The sequence below is a fragment of the Apium graveolens genome, chromosome 9 (genome assembly GCF_009905375.1).
Source record: "Apium graveolens cultivar Ventura chromosome 9, ASM990537v1, whole genome shotgun sequence".
Classification (NCBI taxonomy): Eukaryota; Viridiplantae; Streptophyta; class Magnoliopsida; order Apiales; family Apiaceae; genus Apium; species Apium graveolens.
The window spans coordinates 273548093-273557656 of NC_133655.1; positions in this window are offsets into that span (position 1 = coordinate 273548093).

Consider the following 9564-nt stretch of genomic DNA (forward strand, 5'->3'; position numbering starts at 1 on the left):
TCCATAAACCAGGATGTTCAGTTGCAATTGTTATCTAATCACATAAATGAATCCAGAATATCAGTTAAACACATAAAATCATCCAAAAACATCCATCAAAAACAAAGTTCATACACCAACAAACCCATTCAGAAACATAGTCTTAAAAACCAAATAAACACATCATCGTCTTAAAAACATCTTAAAATCATAAAATTTCTCCCCCTTCATCATAAAAGGGGTCTCTAATCAGAATCGTCATCAACATTAACTGGAGCTTTGCCCTTGCCGGAACCAGAAGCCTTGTTCTGGGATGAAGGAAACACTGGAGCCGAGCCATACTCTGAAAATAACTTGTCAAAAGCTTCCTGAGCTGGTGTCTTTCCATCCCTTTCACGAATTCAGTCAAAAATCTTTGTTTTGTATTCTTCTCTGGACATGCCAAAAACTGAAGGTGGAGGAATGGCAGGGAGTGGCAGAGGAGCAGTGATTTCTTCTAGAGTACAATCTCCAATCCAGTCTCGTTTCTTGTGCCAATACATCTTGCTCTTGTCTTGCATGGCTGACAACTGCTGAGATAAAAACTTAGTCTCTGACCCAAGCTTGAAAAACAACTTAACAAACTCCTTTTCCCATGCCTTAGCAGAGGAAACCATCCCTTCTTGTAGAGTCCCAAACTCAAAATCTATGGTCTTAGACAACTTGACATCAGAAGTATGCAATACAGAGAGTTTGGCATTGATATCATCCAAAGACGAACAAACATACTTCCTAAACATCTCAAAAGAAGCATTTAAAATACTAACTTCAGAATTAGTGATCCGAGAGTTTTGACAGAAGCAAAATGCTGATTAATTGAAGCTAAAGCAGCAGAATTCTCTTCTAACTTAGCAAACAACAGATTTAGGACAGTATTGGTGTTTTGATCATTTGGGTCTGACGCATAATGGGGGGATTTGGGCAAACCACCAACAGAACGGTGGGCATCATCAAAAAACAAATCATTTGATTCAGAAACTACGAGACCATTCGCAGTTAAAACAGACAAGTCAAAAACAACATTCAATCTTTCTGATTTAGCAGACTCAAAAGGAACACGAAAATACTGAAAAATCTTTGTTAACAAAGCAGGGTATGGAAGATGCATGGATTCATGTTTAGCACAATGATTCATGTTGGAAATAATCAATGAAGCCAAATTACAAGGGGTTTTCTTAACAAACACATACAGAAGAATAGAATCCTGAAATGTGACTCTATCACGACCAGATTTACGAGGCAAAACATTCGAGTGAAACAATTTAAACACTAATAAGCACATAGGAGTTAAATCAGTTACCAACGGTTTGACAGACACAGAAACAAAGTTGTCACCGAGAATAGCTTTGAGTTGTTCCTCATATTGCAATTCGGGAATCTCGTCAAAGGCCTGATGAGTGGTAAACGGGCAGGGGCCTTGATCGGATACTCCTGTGAGCCTGGCCAGCAAATCCGCCTTAAAGCAAACTGGACTTCCTTTCACCGAAGAGAACACAATATTGTCGGCCAAAATTAAAAAATTCGCATAGAACTCCTTCACCAAATCTGGATAGATCACATCTGACGGCGACAACAACCCAGCACACCCAACAGCTTCAAACAACAATGATACGCCAATCCTGGAGAGAAGATCAGTATCACACAACCTTTCTTTTAGAATGGACTTGTGCCACGCCTTAGTAGTGCTTTCCTTTGCATGACGTTCAGAAGAATTAGGAGATGCTTCGGAAACAACTGCGGCCATACGACGACGCTTCGAACCAGACGGACCAGGGGTCGGGGTTTGGTTAGCGGTGGATCTCGAACGGCGAGCCATGGAAGAAAGAAGATTTTAGGGTTAAAAGAGAAAAAATGGGATTTTGAGAGAATGAGAGAGTAGAATGAGAAAAGAAAATGAAAAGATTAAGAAAGAGAGTTTAAAAAGAAGTAGAAACTGAAGAGTTAGAGATGGAAGAGGAGATGAAGAGGTGCAAAAATAGAAGTGATGTATTGAATGAATGATACATGCACGAGTTTCAAGGATATGAAAAGTCTAATCAAAAAATTTAAAAAATCTAATACTATTTACAAGCATAAGCACACGGACAAATAAAATAATAAAAAATATGGAACACAAATTCATAAACCGGAACCTAATTACTCAAATAATAAATACCCAACATATATTTAAGTATTATGACATAATTCACATTTAATCACATAAATTACATAAAATCACTTACTAAATTACATAAAATCACTTAATAAATTACAGAGAACACATACCTAATTCACGACGCATTTTACAAAATCTATCTTCAGCTAATGGCTTAGTAAAGATATCTGCACGCTGTTTCTCAGTAGAAATATAAATAAGCTCAATATTACCTTTAGAAACATTATCTCGTAGAAAATGGTGACGAACATCAATATGCTTTGTACGAGAATGCATAACAGGATTTTTAGAGATATTAATTACAGAGGTATTATCACAATAAATAGGAATATTTGAGTAAGAAATACCAAAATCCTGCAAAGTTTGTTGTATCCACAAAATTTGAGCACAGCAACTTCCAGCTGCAATGTACTCTCCTTCAGCTGTAGAGAGAGCTACTGAAGTTTGCTTTTTACTATGCCATGCAACTAAAAAATCTCCTAAAAATTCACAAGCACCACTTGTGCTTTTTCTATCAACCTGTGACCCTGCGTAGTCAGCATCTGAAAAACCGATTAAGTCAAAAGAAGAGGAGCTTGGATAAAATAATCCCAAGTCACTCGTACCTTTCAAATATTTAAAAATACGTTTAACGGCATTCAAGTGAGATTCTTTAGGTTGAGATTGAAAACGAGCACACAAGCATACACTATATGTTGGATTTTTAACGCAGCGGGGCATGGCAAAACACTTTTACACATACAAAATCCAAATAAAAGCATATAAATCGTGAATAAAAATTCGAGAGATCGAATCTAACCTTTTAAAATAATTCGGAGACAATGATCAGAGATCCTTAGCAGTTGCTCCTCAAGTGTGAAGCACTCCACCGGTATCCACCAAGAAAACGATGTTAAGGAGGAGGAAGGAGGTGGAGAGAATTGGGTTTTCCAAACTTTTTGGGTTTTCGGGTTCGATGTGGGTTGGAATAAAATAGGGTCTATAATAGTGTATTTATAGGCAAAATTTTCAGCTGAAATTTTCCCATAAATATTATTATTATTATCCCATTTATTATTCTCATTAATAATTAAAACACCTTTTAATCATTAATCCTTTTTCTAAACACTTTAGAAATAATTCTCTCTCTTGATTTAATTTCCAAAAATTAAATCTTTTAATTAATAATATTAAGAACTTTTCTTAATTAATTTATAATCAATTAAATCTCATTTAATCAATTATTAAATTTGCCAATTAATTATTTATTTCACAAATAAATAATTATTTAGCCATTATTAATTAATTCCTCCACCATTAAATTATTCTCTTTTTATGGTGTGACCCTGTAGGTTCAATATTAAGCCGGTAGTAGAAATAAATAATAATAAAACTATTTTATCATTATTTATATAAATTCTCTAATTTATTAAATATGATTAATTAATTAATCACATTTATTCTACATCGTGAGTGATGCTTCTCAACATATCGCGACTATCCGGATAATATGAATTCACTGCTTAGAATACCAAGAACCTGTCAGTGAATAGTTACCGTACAATAAACTCCTTCTACCCTACAATGTCCCGATTAAATACAAGGCATGGATCTCGTGTCAAGCCTATCTAATTCAATCACTTTGCTTACCATTTACTATGCGTAATTCTATGCAAATTAGAAACTCCTTTCTAATTTCATTTACTCTGGCCAGAGATTCCTGAACTAGCATAAGTGGATCAGCCTTGAACATTCGCCTCCTTCACTGGAAGGGGTAGATCCTTTATTGATCATACACTATCTTCGTGTACAAATTCCTATACCCAGAAGAGCCCTAATAATTGTCCCTGGAGACTAAGAACTAAACCAAAGCACAGTTCAGTGTACACAAGATGACTATGATGACCTCAAGTCTAAGGATACTTGTACAACTATCACTAAACGAACAACTGCTGACACGTGAGTGAACTCCATCAGTAGTTCAGCTGGGCGAGTCATGTTCAGTGAACTTATTCTATAATAAGCACCTACATACTAGCTATAGTGTCACCACACAAATGTCTATGAGAACAGATATCCTTCATAATGAAGCAAACATAGTATGTACCGATCTTTGCGGATTATTAATTACCAGTTAGTAATCCTACGACCAGGAACTATTTAAGTTTAGAGTTATCATCTTTTTAGGTCTCACTATTATGATCTCATCATAATCCATAAAAAGCTTTACTCTAAACTATGGTATATCTTATTTAAACACTTAAATAGATAAAGCCCGTAATAAAAACAAAACAAGTCTTTATTTTAATATCAATGAAATCAAAACAGATTCATAAAAGTTATTCCTAAATCCTAATACATGATTGGACTTAGGACATATTCCTTTCAATCTCCCACTTGTACTAAAGCCAATCACTCTGGTATCTAATACCCATCTAGTCTTTATGACGATCAAAGTGACTTTCATAAAGTAGCTTTGTGAGTGGGTCTGCTATGTTGTTATGTGTGTCAACTATAATTCAATACAATACAAGAAATGTTACCGCGCTCCCACTAACCCTTTTGTAGACGCATGGTTCATCTTCGTTTTTGATAAAATCAAACTCTTTGATTGTCTCATCAAAACGAATGTTCCATCTTTCGAGAAGCTTGCTTTAAACCACATATGGTTCGCAACAGCTTACACACTAGGTTTTCATTTCCCTTGGAAAGAAAACCATCTGGCTAATTGCCAGATCACATAGTCGTAGTAAGCAGCATTCGCAAGCAAAATCCGAACTGATTTTAACAGGGCTACAGGTAAAAGGTTTCATCAAAGTCAATCCATTGCCTTTGTTTGAATCCTTTTGCCACAAGCCTGGCCTTAAAGGTCTCCACCTGGCCATCTGCTATAATCTATCTTTTGTATACCGTATACATAGAGTCCATTCTGGATTTCATGGCACTATGCCATTTCTCTGAGTCAACACTACTCTTAGCCTCATTATAGGTCACAGGGTCGTCATCATCAATGATCGACTACTCATTGTCATTCTCAATGACAAGGCCATATTACCTCTCAGGTTGGCGAGACACTCTCCCTGACCTATGAATGGGTTGTTCCACAAAAGGTTGTTCAGTCAGAACAGGTGTTTCCACTTGATCCGTAGTAGTTTGGCTTCTTGAACTTCATCAAGTTCAATTTTGCTCCCACTGTTTCCTTCAAGGATAAACTCCTTTTCCAAGAAGGTAGCATGTCTGGAGACAAACACCCGATGATCGGTGCAAAAATAATACCCTAAAGTCTCTTTAGGATATCCCACAAAACTACATTTTCCGGATCGATATTCCAGCTTATCTGGGTCAACTTTCTTGACATAAGCTGGACATCCCCAAATCTTAACGTGTTTAAGACTCGGTTTCCTTTCTTTCCATATCTCATACGAAGTTTGAGGAACAGATTTTGGAAATCACCTTATTCAGTAAATATGTTGAGGTTTCCAATGCATAACCCCATAGGAATACTGGAAGATTTGCATAGCTCATAATGGACCGAACTATGTCTAACAAAGTTCGATTTCTCCTTTCAGATACCAATCTGGAGGAGTCCACTGGGAGACTATACCATTTACTTTGAGATAATCTAGAAACACTCCATTAAAGTATTCACCACCTCGATCTAATCGAAGAGTTATTATACTATGTTTGGTTGTTTCTCCACTTCATACTTATATTCTTTGAACTTTTCAAAGGCCTCAAACTTGTGTTTCATCAAACACATATCCGAATCCAGATCTATCATCTATGAAAGTAATGAAGTATGAAAATCCACCCATGGTTTGCGTAGACATTGGTCCACATACATCTGTGTGTACCATTCCTAGCAAATTTGCAGTCCTCTCTCCATGTCTACTAAATGGAGACTGCAATGTCACTATAAAGTGAGATTTTCATCATCCCTTTTCTTTTATTAGTTTGTTTAATCTGAAATAAATTATGTCACATACATATAGACCATTATTTAAAGCACCACGTCCATAAAGAATATTATCTCTAAGAATAGAACATTCATTATTCTCAATAATAAATGAAAATCCAGCCAAGTCTAACATGGGAATAATATTCCTCACAATCGAGGGAACAAAATAACAATTATTTCAAACAATAGTCTTGCCCGTAGGCCTATGTAAATGAAATGATTCTACATCTTCAGCAGCAACTCTTGCTCCATTTCCATCAGTAGAATCACCTCCTCTTCCTCAAGAGTCCTACTTCTCCTTGGTCCCTGCAACAAATTGCAGATTTGAGAACCACAGGCGGTATCTAATACCCAAGTAGAAATGACAAATTCACTTCTATCATGAACATACCTGAATCAGAAGCGGTAGTCTCACTACCCTTCTTCTTCTTCAATTCTGCAAGGTAAACCTTGCAGTTCCTCTTCCAGTGCCCCACCTTGTTACAGTGAAAGCAAACAACTTTGCTCTTGGGGTCTTTAGCTTTTGGTGGAACCGGCATTTTCTCACCTACTTTCTTCTTCTTGGAAGAGTTCCTCTTCCTTTTCTTAGGATTGGAACCTTCACCAATTAGAAGAACAGAACTCTTCTTAGGGGGAAAATTCGATTCCGCAGTCTTCAACATGTTGTGGAGTTCAGGCAGGCTGACATCCAACTTATTAATGTGAAAGTTCACAACAAACTGCGAGAACGAACTCGGAAGCGATTGCAAGACCAAGTCTTGGCTCAGCTCCCCATCCATGGCAAAACCAAGTTGTCCAAGACGTTCAATCAAATTGATCATCTTAAGTACATGGTCATTCACAGATGATCCCTCAGACATCCTACAACCGAACAGCTCCTTCGATATCTCATATCGAGCTGTCCTCCCCGCCACAACATACAACTCTTGTAGATGCATGAGGATAGTGTGAGCATCCATATGCTCATGTTGCTTCTGTAGCTCAATGTTCATGGAAGCTAGCATGATGCATTGAGCAACATTTGCATCATCTATCCACTTACGATACACAACATATTCATCATTATGTGCATCACTAGCAGGTTCAGTAGGCTTAGGTGAGTCAATCACGTATTCCAGCTTCTCAATCCTGAGAACAATTCTCAAGTTTCGAAGCCAGTCAGCATAATTAGGACCAGTCAATTTGTGAGCATCTAGTATGCTCCTGAGTGATAGTGCAGAAGACATAACGTACAAAGTAAATCTGTAAATGATAAACACATAACAACACTTAGCAAATATTCGATTTCATTTTAAAATACTATATGAATCGGGTCTTTATTCATAAGTGGCTCCCACTAGTTTTTCTAATTTATTCAACCCCCTACGTGAAAAATTAAGCATTCATAATGCTAGTGGAAATAGGGATCCTACATTCCATTACACAACCCCGGCTGTGGCACGAAACGCCATGTAATGTTCAATAGGCAGACAACTCTTGTCAATTACATCTAATGTTATTCCCTAATCAAACTTTAGCCTCTTGAATAATTGAGTCACGGCTGTGGCACGACAAACTCAATATTCTAAGTCAAGTCTAACCCAACATTCCGTACTATTGAATCAGTCCCCAAAGGCCCACGGCTGTGGCACGTAACAACCTTTAGATTCTTATTCAATGTACACATCTCTATGTAATAGACAAGTATTTCTTATTTCGAAATCAAAGCCCTCGGCTGTGGCACGAAACGACAATGATTCAAAAATAAGAACTACTTTCTATCATGTTGGAAGGCTATGACCGACACAAGCCCGTTGTATCATTGGCCAATTACTACTTGATATTATTTAATTTTAGAGGGATTATATTACGTTACAATCATAATCATATTATAAAGATATTCTTCCTTTTAAATTAAATATTTCAAATCAATAATCAATAATCAGATGATTCCCAGATCGGGTGGAGCATTGTCAAGAGGCGTCACTTAATAACTCTTTCTTACAGATAGAAATCTGTTGTTGACAGAATCATCCTTTCTCTCATATCGAAAATTCATATTCAATAACGTGTTTCACAAACACAAGAATCTCATGATTGTATTCATAATATTGTTATTAAGGTTATGAAACAATTTCACTATACTAGGTTGTCTAACAAACGCCTTATGTTTATTTAAGTTCACCTCAATCTATCATCGCATGATAAACTAAGCATATATCACATATATCAACATGAATAAACATCAAGGTAGGAATGTTACATCATTTAGCACATTAGTCTAAGCATTATACATCTCTATGTATCACATGAAGCATTTAAAAGCAATTCAAACGATCAAAAACAGCTTTAAAACACTTCATGGAATATAAACAGTTAAAAACTTTTATATAAACTAAAATTGATCACTCCATTAGATCCGTCTCGGAAAAACGAATCCAACGGTATATTGCACGCCCAAAACGGAGTTACGAAACTCCCAGAAAATCAATTTTAAGATCAATAGACGGGCTGTAACGCATTACAGGAACGCGTTACAAGCCCTGTAACGCATTCTGGTGATGCGTTACACCCCTTTTAAGCCATTAAAGGGTGTAACGCATTCCGTGAATGCGCCACAGGTGTGTAACGCATTCCCGGAATGCGTTACACCCCTATATTTTTTTTTTTCCGGAAGCCGACAGAATTTTTTCTCGCATCGATTTCTGCGCCTGTCAGTCTCTGATCTGGTCTGTCTTCTTCTTCCCCGTACAGCAGCAAGCAACAGCAGTACAAGCATATACAGATATATACATACATACAATTATATATATATATAATTATTTAATTACAAATTTAATTGTAACAACTTCAAAAATTCATAATAAAAAATCTATACATCATAAAATTATGAAAAAAATACCCAGACGATCTACAATACTTGTAGAACCCAGATCAACATTCAAAATTATTCTGAGAAACGATTTCTTATCAGACAAAATTAATTCATGATATAACTTGTAAAAATCATAATTAATTCATACAAGCACATAAAATTCTGAAATTTTTACCACATATCTATATGCATACAACCTATGCTCTGATACCATTGTTGGATTTTTAACGCAGCGGGGCATGGCAAAACACTTTTACACATACAAAATTCAAATAAAAGCATATAAATCGTGAATAAAAATTCGAGAGATCGAATCTAACCTTTTAAAATAATTCGGAGACAACGATCAGAGATCCTTAGCAGTTGCTCCTCAAGTGTGAAGCACTCCACCGGTATCCACCAAGAAAACGATGTTAAGGAGGATGAAGGAGGTGGAGAGAATTGGGTTTTCCAAACTTTTTGGGTTTTCGGGTTCGATGTGGGTTGGAATAAAATAGGGTCTATAATAGTGTATTTATAGGCAAAATTTTCAGCTAAAATTTTCCCATAAATATTATTATTATTATCCCATTTATTATTCTCATTAATAATTAAAACACC